This window comes from Primulina huaijiensis, chromosome 3 (assembly GCF_012295235.1).
Source record: "Primulina huaijiensis isolate GDHJ02 chromosome 3, ASM1229523v2, whole genome shotgun sequence".
Taxonomy (NCBI): domain Eukaryota; kingdom Viridiplantae; phylum Streptophyta; class Magnoliopsida; order Lamiales; family Gesneriaceae; genus Primulina; species Primulina huaijiensis.
Window position 1 is genome coordinate 19476481 of NC_133308.1, and position 13015 is coordinate 19489495.

Consider the following 13015-nt stretch of genomic DNA (forward strand, 5'->3'; position numbering starts at 1 on the left):
ATAATGCAGTGGAAGCAACCATGCAATGTAACGGAATTTCGAAGCTTTCTTGGCCTAGCAGGATACTATCGAAGATTCATCCAAGACTTTGCAAAAATTTCAGCTCCACTAACCCAACTTACTCGCAGAGATAATATGTTCTAATGGAACCAAAGGTGTGAAGAAAGCTTTCAAGTACTAAAAAAGATGCTTACTAGTGCCCCGGTCTTAACCCTACCAGAAGGAACAGAAGGGTTCACGGTTTACACTGATGCTTCCAAAGAAGGATTGGGCTGTGTATTGATAAAAAAAAAATGGGAAGGTCGTTGCCTATGCTTCAAGGAAGTTAAAGATTCATGAGAATAACTATCCGACTCATGATTTGGAGTTGGGTGCAATAGTATCTGCCCTAGCAAAATGGCGGCATTATTTATACGGTGCGACCTTTGACATTTATACTGACCACAAGAGTTTGAAGTACTTATTTACTCAAAAGAAGTTAAATATGAGGCAACGTTGGTGGATGGAATTCCTAGAAGATTATGATTGCTCTTTACTATACCATCCAGGGAAGGCCAACATGGTGGCAGGTGCTTTGAGTAGAGCCAGTATAACCCATCTTGGAGGAAGAGAAACTAACCAAGTCAAGTCAAAAAACTTGTTACACATATTTTCACGTGGTCATCTAGCAGGACTAAGAGTCAAACCAGAATTCAACACCAGAATCAAGCAAAGTCAGGACATTGATCCCGATGTAATTAAGCTGAAAGAGACCAAAGGAGGGCAAGATTCTGATTTCACCACCAAACCTCAGGGTATATTTTGCTATCGTAAACGGATTTATGTACCCGTCTCATTAAAAGAGGAAGTTTTGGAAGAAGCTCATAGATCTCGATTCACCAACCATCCTGGAGGAGCCAAAATGTACCAAGACTTAAAAAAATTTTGGTGGAAAGGCATGAAACGAGATGTTGCAGATTTCGTAAGGAAATGCCTTACATGTCAAATGATGAAGGCAGAACATCAGAGACCATCAGGGATTTTACAACCTCTCCCCATTCCTGAGTGGAAATGGGATCATGTAACCATGGATTTTGTGTTAGGGTTATGTTGGAAACTTAATTTCGGCTGTTTGAGAAACCGTTTGTCTATTGGACTAACTGATCAAGTATTCGAACTACACAGCTTGCATAACTGAAGAAGTATCGCATGAATTATCTAAGGCGACTGAATCCAGCTAAACTGAACTTTCGAAGGAACCTCACTGGATTCTTGATGACAGCTGACTGATCAGTTGATTCTCTTAGCACAAGCTTATCAGCTACTACTTATCAGCTGAACGCTCAGCCATACACGTCATCGAATGAAAAGGACATTCAACCGACATCAGTACAAGCAGACTGCAACTCGTAGTAGAACGCCGCATTTCAGAATCTACAGTGTACGATTGTCAGGAGGATATTGACGTGGCAATCAACGGATATAATATTCAAATATTATATAAAGTTATCGTTGGAAGAGAAGCCTATAAATAGGCGAAGAGAGCAGCTGAAGAACTACAGAAAACAAGGATACAAAAACAACTATTTTACTCAAGCTGTTACGCTGCTGAAATCTCTACACAAAAGCTCACGCCTACTAGTTTTATCTGTAGCATTCAAGGCTACCTTCTTGAGCTTGTTAGCACATTGTAATCTTTGTTATATTGTAAGTTGTGCTAAGATCAGTCACGAACTGAAATAGCCTGTTGTAACTAAGAGTTTCAGTTCTGGCATTGATAAGACCAAACTGAAGTGAGTCAGTACAATCATTGTATTCGATCAAAGTCTTTTAGTATAAATCCTATCTTTGTAATAGAAGGGGTGACGTAGGAGTTATTCCATTCTCCGAACATCCAGAAACAAATCATGTGCATTCCATTTCAGTTACCTTTTATTTCAGTTATTCTATATTTTAGTCAGTTTACTTCCGCAACTGTTTTTCAATTAAACTGATTGTCATCGACTGACGAGATACCGATATCAGTTTGTCATTGAACTGAACTCAATTTACGAGAAACAAACATAATCAGTAAGTGTTTATTCAACCCCCCCTTCTAAACACTTTTCACATCATAACCGATCCTTTTAGGTTACCTCTTATGAAATGAGGCTTCGATAGCATCTGGGTTGTGGTGGACCGTTTAACAAAATCCGCTCACTTCATTCCAGTGAATAGTAAATATGGAATGGAAAAACTAACTGGTCTATACCAAAAAGAAATCATTCGTTTGCATGGGATACCCTCAACAATTGTTTCGGACCGAGATCAAAAATTTACATCCAGATTGTGGAAGAAGCTTCAGGAATGCCTTGGGACGAAGTTGAATTTCAGCACATCATCTCACCCTGAGACAGACGGACAATCTGAAAGAACTATACAGACCTTGGAAGATATGCTCCGCACCTGTGTTTTAGATTTTGGAGACAGCTGGGAAATCATCTACCCCTTATAGAATTTGCATATAATAATAGGCTACAATTCAAATGGCTCCTTATGAAGCTTTATATGGACGAAAATGTCGTTACCCTCTGAACTGGGATCTTGAAGAATCGCGGTGCACCAAAGATGGGAAAACTCGTTCCATAAAACCAGATATTATACAAGAGGAAATTGATAAAGTACAAGTCATCAAGAAAAGGATACAATCAGCTCAAAGTCGACAAAAGAGCGATGCTGAAAAAAGAAGAAAGGACTTAGTATTTGTTGTGGGAGATCAAGTGCTCCTCAAAATATCTCCCAGGAAAGGAATCCGAAGGGCAGGAAAAAAAAAAGTTACAACCTCGATTCGTAGGTCCCTTTGAAATTCTGAAAAGCATAGGACCTGCAGCCTACCAACTCCAGCTACCTACATAACGTGTTTCATGTATACCAATTAAGAAAATGCTTCACTGACTCAACACCCATAGAGGACCCTGCACATTTAACCCTAGAAGGAGATATGATATACGAAGAACAACCTGTTCGGATACTTGACCAGAGAATCAAAGAATTTCGCAATAGACAAGTTGAACTCGTCAAAGTACTCTGGAGAATTCAAAACATTGAGGAAGCCACTTGGGAGAAATAAGAGGATATTAGACAACAATACCCAGAGCTATTCGAATCTGGAGACTAGATTCCTTGAAGGTGGGGAGATTGTAATACCCCATAATTAGGTATATATTTAATTATTATATATTACAAATAATTTTTTTTATTTATTAAAAATAAAATAAAATGAAATAACTAAGTCAAATATTTAAATATATTTTTTAGCAACTCATACATGCATGCATAGGGAGGTATCATCATCATCATACTTGCTTAACTAACACTCCACCTTCCTTCTTGCCCAACCAGCAATCGGAAGATGTCCAACATGAATTGGAGGAAAGGCTTGCTTCTTGCCTATAAAAGAAAGCCATTCACTTGATGAATTTCAAGAGTTTCTTAGCCAAACTTCGAGTTTTAAGGGCTGGTCTAGAGTAGTTGAGTGGTGTGAGAATGGGGCTTTTTAATAGTTGAGAAAATAGGAAAAAAAGTTCATTTATATACCTCAAACTCCTCCAAAAAATCTAGAAAAATTCCTCAAAACTCTCTACTTACCCAGAAAGCTGTCAAAGAAGGAGGTGTTAAAAAATTATAAGCCGATCTTTCGTCAAAATTCATAAACCACCGCTGCCCGGGAAGGAAATAGTTTCGGAAAACTCACTTTTCAGGTACTGTTGTCATTCCCAATTTCCGTAACTTTGCTGACCGTATTGCACCTTAGTATAAACACAAAAGTTGTTCATTGTATGTCATACTTCTCATTCATGTCTTTGGTTTTCCGTAATCGACCTCGAAAATAGTGTTTTCCGGCAGCCGAAGTCGGGGTGTGAGTTTTACTAGTTTTTCCTTTTCTGGCACGTTTCAGCTGGGAATTTCAGAAATCTTATAACATAAGAGTCGTAGGAAATCGTATTTTAAGTTTTCTGGAAAAAAATTCGCCGCGCGTGGTGGCCGGACGCCGGCCACGCGCCGCCGAAATCGGCGCTTGTGTTACACGCGTCGGCGAAAAATAAAAATTAAATTTTTCGAAGCATGCTCTTTATTATTATAGGCTGCTGTGCAAGTTTCGTAAATTTTGGATGAGTATTTCATTTACTATAAATTTTTAAATGTTAAAACTATGATTTTCAGATATTATATGATACTTGTATGATCGTTTGAATCTTTTTATAACCGTTTCTGGTCTTCAATACTTTAAAAATATATCACTAGAAGTAGCTTTGAAGTTTTATAATTTTTGGACTTTCAAGCTATTTTTTTTTATATGTTTATGAGTAATATATTCGTATTTATATAAATAAAATATGAAGTAAATAAATAAAAAAAAATTATGATGTTACTTTTCGTATAATATTTTGTAAATTATTATGAACATTTAAAGTACATACTCTTACTAAGACATAAGACGAGTCCAAAGATTTTATATATGCTTATTACTATGGTATTTTATGTCACTAAATAAAGTATAAAGTTATGAGCTAATTTTGGGGATAGTCTATATTAAAAATGAATTAAGAAGTATTATACTATACTAATATTAATCACCTTGGTCAATAGGATTGGCTTGAAATTCGGATTCTCACACTCATCTATAGTAAGTTACTAAGGTGAGGAATTTACTTTTACCGTTCTTCCTATAACTTTGGCAGTTGGCCTGGAAATTATGATATGATATTTTATTAAATGATATTTGTCATGTTTTATTGATTTCTTGTGCTTGTGCATAATTATTGTATCTCTTAATCTCGTTGATGCATCACTTCGATGGCCGCTCCTTCTATCATAATAAATTATCAATCATGTCTATATCCTTCTTACCGATCAAATCTATCATCTTGATCGCATCATAGTCAAATTTATTCTACTTAATTTACTCATTACTGTTATTACATAATGATGGAATGCTTCACTGAAAAGTTCTCATTGTAATATCATCACACTAAGTGTGATTTTTATCGAACTTTCACCAAATAAGGTCTTTGTTAATCAACGAATGATTGAATGATAAAATGATTGACCAAGACGGAGCCCTGGACAACGGACTTTGGTCTGGAGATTGAGTTCATTGAACAACGTGACTTTGGTCCGAGTTATTAGTTCACTTAGCTCGATATTCTTGCTAATCATATTTTCTATCTTGAGCATTCATATAGTCGGATACTCGCCCTATTGTCTATTATACCCTTCTGTTAAATTTAACATCATATTGATTATTATTTAATTCTCATTGAGTCCTTAAAGACTTAACCTCTCTATTTTCTTTATTTATAGTAATTTCCAGAGGCTGGTATACCGGAATTGGATAAAGAAGGAAATGTCGGTGAATGATCTAGCAGGGTTGTCTGAAAAATTTATAATAAATTTTTTTTATGTTTTTAGTTTGGTCTTGTAATAACTCCATCGAAATTTACTGGTGCTTTGTTCGTTTCGCTTTCGCTAATAAAGTTTAGTAGATTTTTTTTACTGTCTATAATACTTCAAAGGACTATTTCCGCATGAGATATACTTAGGTAAGTTGGTATTTCTCGAGGGCTAAGTCCTGAGTTGGGGTGTCACAGTTGAAGCCGTATGAACAAAATTACCCAACACTTGACCTCGAGCTAGCAGCAGCGGTATTTGCACTAAAGATTTGGAGACACTATTTATATGGTGCTAGGTGTGAAATATTCACCGATCATCAAAACTCAAGTACTTGTTCACACAGAAAGAGTTAAACATGAGGCAGAGACAGTGGATTGAACTCTTGAAAGACTACGACTTGACGATAAGCTACCACCCAGGCAAAGCCAACAAGGTAGCAGATGCTTTAAGTCGAAATAATACAAGTAAGGTGATCCAAGAATCACTTTCAGCACAACCATGCCTTCGTGAGACAATCAAGATAAGTCAAGATAGAGATTCCACTTTGGTGAAACTGAAAGAGCAAGCTAAAGAAGAGAAATAACCAGATTTCGAGACGGATAACAAAGGAATCTTGTGGATGAAAGGACGATTGTGTGTGCCAGATATCGATAACCTTCGACAAGAAATAATGTTTGAAGCACATAAGTCAAAATTTTCAGTCCATCCAGGCAGTACCAAGATGTACAGAGATCTGAAGAAGAATTTCTGGTGGAGTGGAATGAAAAAGGATGTTGCGATATTTCGGTATGATTAGACTATTGTACTTTGACGTATGAAATCGTTCGTCGTCTTAGTACTTGGGCCTTGGTATTCACGATTCGGATCGGGACTTCTTTATGTGTAAGTTTTTCATTCAAGTCTCCCTCAATTAAGAGTGGTTCAGCTTCAAGAATGTGGCTTGGATCCGAAACATATCTTCTTAGTTGTGAAATGTGGAAGACATTATGTATTCTAGACATATTTGGTGGGAGTGAAAATTGTATGCAAGTGTTCCCACTTTCTCTATAATTTCAAAAGGTCCGACATATTTGGGGTTCAGTTTCCCGGGTTTGTTGAATCGAACCACACCTTTCATTGGTGACACTTTCACGTATGCTTTATCTCCCATTATAAATTCCACTAGTATTCTTTTCAAATCATCCCAACTTTTCTGTCGGTCTTGTTCAACTTTAAGTCTCTCCTTGATTATAGCGATTTTATTCATTGTTTCTTGGATCAACTCGGGTCCAGTGATGGTTTTTTCCCCTATTTCATCCCAATATAGTGGTGATCAGAATTTTCATCCATACAGAGCTTCATACGGCGCCATTCCAATGCTACTGTGATAACTGTTATTGTAAGAGAACTCAATTAAAGACAGATGTTCACTCCAATTACCACTAAAGTCTAGAGAACATGCACTACAACAAAAATGGCTTTTCGCAGCGCGCAAATTCGTTTTCCTCAGCGCACATTGCACGCTGCAATGTTCAAAGCTGTTGAAAGTTCAAGATTATCCGCGGCGTACATGTGCGCGCTGTTAATCTTATTATCCGCGGCGTGCACATGCACGCCGTTAATACTATTATCCGCAGCGTGCAATGTACGCCGTTAATAATCAGTGCAAAATCTAATTTTAGCGACGGTTTTAAAATTGCCGTCGCTAATAGCGACGGTTTATAACCGTCGCTAAATTTATAGGCGACAGTTTTTAAACGGTCGCTAAGTTTAGCGACGGTTTTAAAACTGTCGATACATTTAGCGACGGGATTTCATAATCCGTCGCTAATCTTTTCGTTAAAATAAAAAAAAATTTACTTTTATAATTTAATAAAATTTTTAAAAAAACTTACAATCTAATAACAATACTCGTGATTTTTAATAATATTTACAAAATAAGTAAAAATCGAAACAAAAAAGTACACTAAATCGAAACTAAAATCCTAAAATCGAAACTAAAATCTTAAAATCGTGAGAAAATTTCTGAGTGTTGTGAAGAAATGGGAAGGAAATGCGGATATTTATAGACTATTAGCGACGTTTGTATTTAAACCGTCGCTACTAGCGACGGTTTTATAATAAACTGTCGCCGATGTAAAAATTTGCGACGGGTATAAGAAAACTGTCGCTAAATATAGCGACGATTAATGCTTAATTGTCGCTGAATTTGGCGACGGTTATTTTAAACCGTTGCTAGTTTTAAATCGGCGTAATAGCGACGGTATAAAAACTACCGTCGCTAAATTTAAATCGGCGACGGTTAAATAAACCGTCGCTAAATGATGGTGCACCCATTTTCCACGGCGTGCTTATATATGCACGCCGTTAAAAAAAAATAATTTTTTTTAAAAAAAATGATTTACTATTAACAGCGCACATAAACATGCACGCCGTTAATAATATTATTAACAGCGTGCCTTTATTGTGCGCTGCGAAAATTGCATAAGTTATTAACAGCTCACATATAACTGCACGCTGCGGATATTACTATCCGCAGCGTGCTTTTAATGCACGCTGTTAATACTGTCAAGTGCAATAATATTAACAGCGCACATATGGATGCACGCCGTTAAAAGTAATATTCGCAGCGTGCTTTTAATGCACGCTGTTGATGACGTGCTGCGGAAAATCATTTTTCTTGTAGTGATGCTCTCAGCATATCTTCTAGAGTTTGAATTGTCCTCTCTGTTTGGCCATCGGTCTGAGGATGATTGGATGTACTGAGAGTGACCTTAGTTCCCATGGCTTGTTGAAAGCTTTTCCAAAAACGAGATACAAACCTAGGATCTCTGTCGGATATTATGCTAGATGGAAATCCATGTAATCGTACGATATTATTCATGTATAAGGTGGCTAGCTTGTCCAAATTATAGTTCATACGGACAGGTAAGAAATGCGCAGATTTTGTGAGTCTATCTACGATTACCCAGATGCCATCATGACTTTGTCTAGACTTTGGTAAATCGACAACAAAGTCCATGGAGATATGTTCCAATTTACATTCTGCCAGATTAACCAAGTCTGCACATTTCTTACCAGTGTGAATGAATTACAACTTGGACAAATTAGCCACCCTGTACATGGACAATATAGTAAGATTACACCGAGTCCCGACAAGCATATTATCTGACAGAGACCCAAGATTCGTATCACGATTTTGGAAAAATTTTCAAAAGGCTATGGGAACCAAAGTAACTCTCAGCACGGCCTATCATCCTCAGATTGTTGGCCAAACTGAAAGGACAAATCAAACCCTCGAGGAAATGTTGAGGGCCTGTGCTCTGGATTTTCATGGGAATTGGAGCAAGCAGTTACCTCTGATAGAATTTGCCTATAATAACAGTTATCACAGCAGCATTGAAATGGCTCCATATGAGACATTGTATGGCCGAAAGTGTAGATCACCTATATACTGGGATGAAGTCAGAGAAAATGCTATCAATGGACCTGAACTTGTCCAAATAACCATTGACAAAGTCTCCATAATCAAAGAAAGACTCAAGACAGCTAAAGACAGACAAAAGAGCTGGGCAGATTAAAAGAGGAGACAGTTGGAATTAGATATCGGTGAAAAGGCGTATGTTAAAGTCTCTCCTATGAAAAGAGTGGTTCGGTTCAGCAAATCTGGAAAGCCAAATCCAAGATATGTAGGAGCATTCGAGATACTGGAGAAAGTGGGAAGCCTAGCCTACCGACTGGCTTTGCCACCATATATGTCCAGAATTCATAACATTTTCCACATCTCACAATCGAGAAAATATGTGCTAGACCCGAGTCATGTTCTTAAAGTTTCACCGCTAATGATCGAAGGACATCTGAATGAAGAACTTAAATATGAAGAGGTACCTATTCGAATAGTGGACACAAAAGATCAAGTGTTGAGACACCGGACAATCCCATATGTCAAAGTACAATGGTCAAATCATACTGAACGGGAAGCAACCTGGGAACTAGAAGAGAAGATGCGTACACAATACCCTCATCTATTCAAAAGATCGAGCTGATCCAAGTTTCGAGGACGAAACTTTCAATAAGGAGGGTGGGATGTGTATGTGTGAGGTTCGGCCGAGGGTGCTTAGTTTTAAAAAAAAAAATTCTAGTACTTTTAAAGCAATAAAAAGGGAGACGTTTCAGTTAGACCGCTGGGTCTAGAGAAATTTGTATTTGAGCCAGATGGATGAAAAAATCTGCCTCAAATGATATAATGCATTCAAGCAAGAAAGCTTATGCATAAGGGATGTCAGGAATTCTTAGCGAGCATTATTTTAGCCTTTGTTTCAACCCATCAGTCCATACTAGACATCCCAATTGTCAGAGACTTTCCTGACATGTTTCCTGACGACGTAGCGGGTATTCCACCTGAGCATGAGCTAGAGTTTTCTATTGATCTTATGGCAGGAACCGTGCAAATCTCCAAGGCACCGTATCGGTTAGCGCCTCCATAAATTAAAGAGCTCAAACAACATATACAGGAGCTACTAGACAAAGGATTCATATGCCATAGTTGTTCACCTTGGGACGCACTAGTGTTGGACGGAAGCATGAGACTTTGTATTGATTATCGTGAATTGTACAGAGTTACGGTGAAGAACAAGTACCCATTACCAAAGATCGATGACTTATTCAATCAGTTACAGGGAGCAACTGTGTTCACCAAAATAGATCTCCGCTCTGGGTATCATTAGCTGAAGGTGAATGAATGGATTGTACCGAAGAACGCAACTGAGATTCACAGTATCCTAGGCTTGACGGGTTATTACAGAAAATTCATTCAAATATTCTCTTCGATTGCAGTGTCACTTACTTCGTTGACTAAGAAGAATGCTAAGTTTCTGTGTAGTGCTTAATGCCCGAAGAGCTTCGATACTTTGAAGCAAGCTCTAATAACAACACCAGTTTTAGCCATGTCATCAAGACAAGGTGACTTTGTGTTATATAATGATGCATCTAAGTTCTATTTAAGTGCAATTTTGATGCAGAATTATCGAATAATCGTGTATTGCTCAAGACAGTTGGAGGTGCATGACAAGAATTATCCGACTCATGATCTTGAGTTAGCCACCGTTGTCTTTGCCTTGAAATTATGAAGACACTACTTGTACAATGAGAAATGCAAGATATTTACCGATCACAATTGTCTAAAATACTTTTTCACGCAAAAACAGTTAAACATGCAACATAGACAGTGGTTAGAGTTTGTGAAATACTACGACTGCGAAATTAGCTATCATCAGGAAAAAGCTAATGTTGTTGCAGATGCCTTAGTAGAAAAATAGCAGTTGCAGCACAACTGTCAATGCAGAGACCTCTATAGTTAAGAGATTCATATGTTTGTTCTTGAGATTTATTCTATGGGCAGAGCTCCAAAGTTATCCACTCTAGCAGTACAGTCTTCCTTGATAGATCGTATCCGTAGTTTATAGTTGTCCGATGAACAGATGCAGAAATGGAGAATGAAAGATGAGTATAAGGACAGTAAGCTTTATATAGTGGTCGATGGAATTGTGAGCTACAGAGGGAGAATGTGGGTGCCTAGTGTTGGTTCCATTAGAGGAGATATCTTGTCAGAGGCGCATACATCATCGTATTCCATTCATCCAGAGAGTACTAAGATGTATAGAGACTTGCAGATGCTTTATTGGAGGCCAGACATGGAACGAGATATTCGACGTTTTGTATCTACATGTCTAATTTGCCAGCAGGTGAAAGTACAGCATCAGTGGCCAGCATGGATGCTCAAACCGCTTCCTATTTCTTAATGATCAAAAGAACCAACTCATGCACCAGCATAATCAGTATTGTGAGCAGACTGATGCTCAGATTCAAGAGTTGCATAACACTGTTGAAGTTCTTAGCGACCAGAATGCAGTTTTGCATGGTCATATTGAACATCTGGAAACAGTAATATCCAACCATGAAGACGAACCCGAGGAGGATCCCGAAGAAGAAGAAGAAGAAGTCGAAGAGGAACCTATGGATTTGGGATTGGGAGAAGTGATAGATTAGGCCATCAATAATAGTTCTTTGTAATAACACTTGTTCCATTTGCATTTCTGTTAGCATTTTCGAAGTTTAGTTGTAATTGCACTTTCGTGAGAAATCAATAAAAATTTATTTCTATCCATTGGTTTCATATTTAATTTTTGAGCAATTACTCAATCAATTTGCTTCCTTTGTTTAGTCCATATTCTGCCAAAAACCTTAGAACTTTCATATTTGTAGGAAATGGACGGAAGACTCGTGAGAAACAATCGCAACCCTCGTTATGGAAACCGCAACAACAATCGCAATAACAACCGCAATGATGAGGATGCTCAACAACCACCACCAGTAGTTGGCCTCAGTCAGGCGGATTTGATGTCTATAGCCACGATTGTGGCAACCACGCTACAATGGTTTGTCACCCCTAATGCTAATCAGCCACCGCCACCACCTCCAGCTCAGAATGGGGCTAAGCAGCACTATGAGTCTCTCCGAAGAGCAAGAGTCCCAAACTTTGATGGAAGCTCCAATCATGAGTTCGGACAGAATTGGATGAAAGAGGTGGAAAATCATCTTCGACTACTTGAGGTTCCACAAGAGATCAAGGTAGATGTGATTACACCTTTTCTTGTGGATAAAGCAGCCAAATGGTGGGAAGGAGTCTCACCAACTATGTTAGGGATGAGACCTATCAATTGGAAAAGGTTCTGAGAGGCATTTCTGAGGCAGTACTTCCCGACAACAGTTCGAGTACAGAATCTGTCAGAATTTGAAAGCTTGGTTCAAGAACCAAACATGACAGTGGTGGAGTATTCATTCAAGTTCCACTCATTGGGAACTTACTCGCCAACCATCATGGGAGACTAGGCCTTGAAGATACATCGCTTCAAGAAAGGATTGAACAACCACATTCAATCTACCCTTGCTGTTATTGAGCCCAATAGTTTTGATGAATTGATGGGAGCCGCCATCAGGGCTGAGAATGACATCAAGAGGCGTGAAGGTGAGAACAAACTCAAACGTCCTCAGTTAAGCCAATACCAATCGGGCCAACAATTCAAGAAGCCTAGGTTTTCAAGCAATCAATCCACCAGTGCTCCAGCCAAAGGAACCACTTCTTCTCAATCAAGCAAAGAGGGAGTCAAGTGTCACACTTGTGGATTCACTCACACTTGTGAATGTCGTAAGAATTCTTGAGCTTGTTTCCGTTGTGGAAAGATGGACCACCGCATTCCTCAATGCTCTTTTCCAGATCCAAGGAATGGTCCAGCAGGTGGAACGACTCCAAACAAGCCTAAGGAGAACAAGCCAAATGCTCGAGTCTATGCTCTCACTCAAGAAGAGGCTACCAACTCAAATGATGTCGTAGCAGGTACCATTCTAATAAATAATATACATGCTTATGTTTTATTTGATTGTGGTGCTACGCATTTATTCATTTCTAAGAGATGTGCCAAGAAGTTAGGAACTAAGCCTGATAACTTAGAAGAATCATATAGAGTAGCAAATCCAGCAAATCAGATTTTAAAAACTCGCACTCTATATCGAGATATTAGTGTTCTCATAGAAAAGCAGAATTTCAAGGCAAACCTGATCCAAA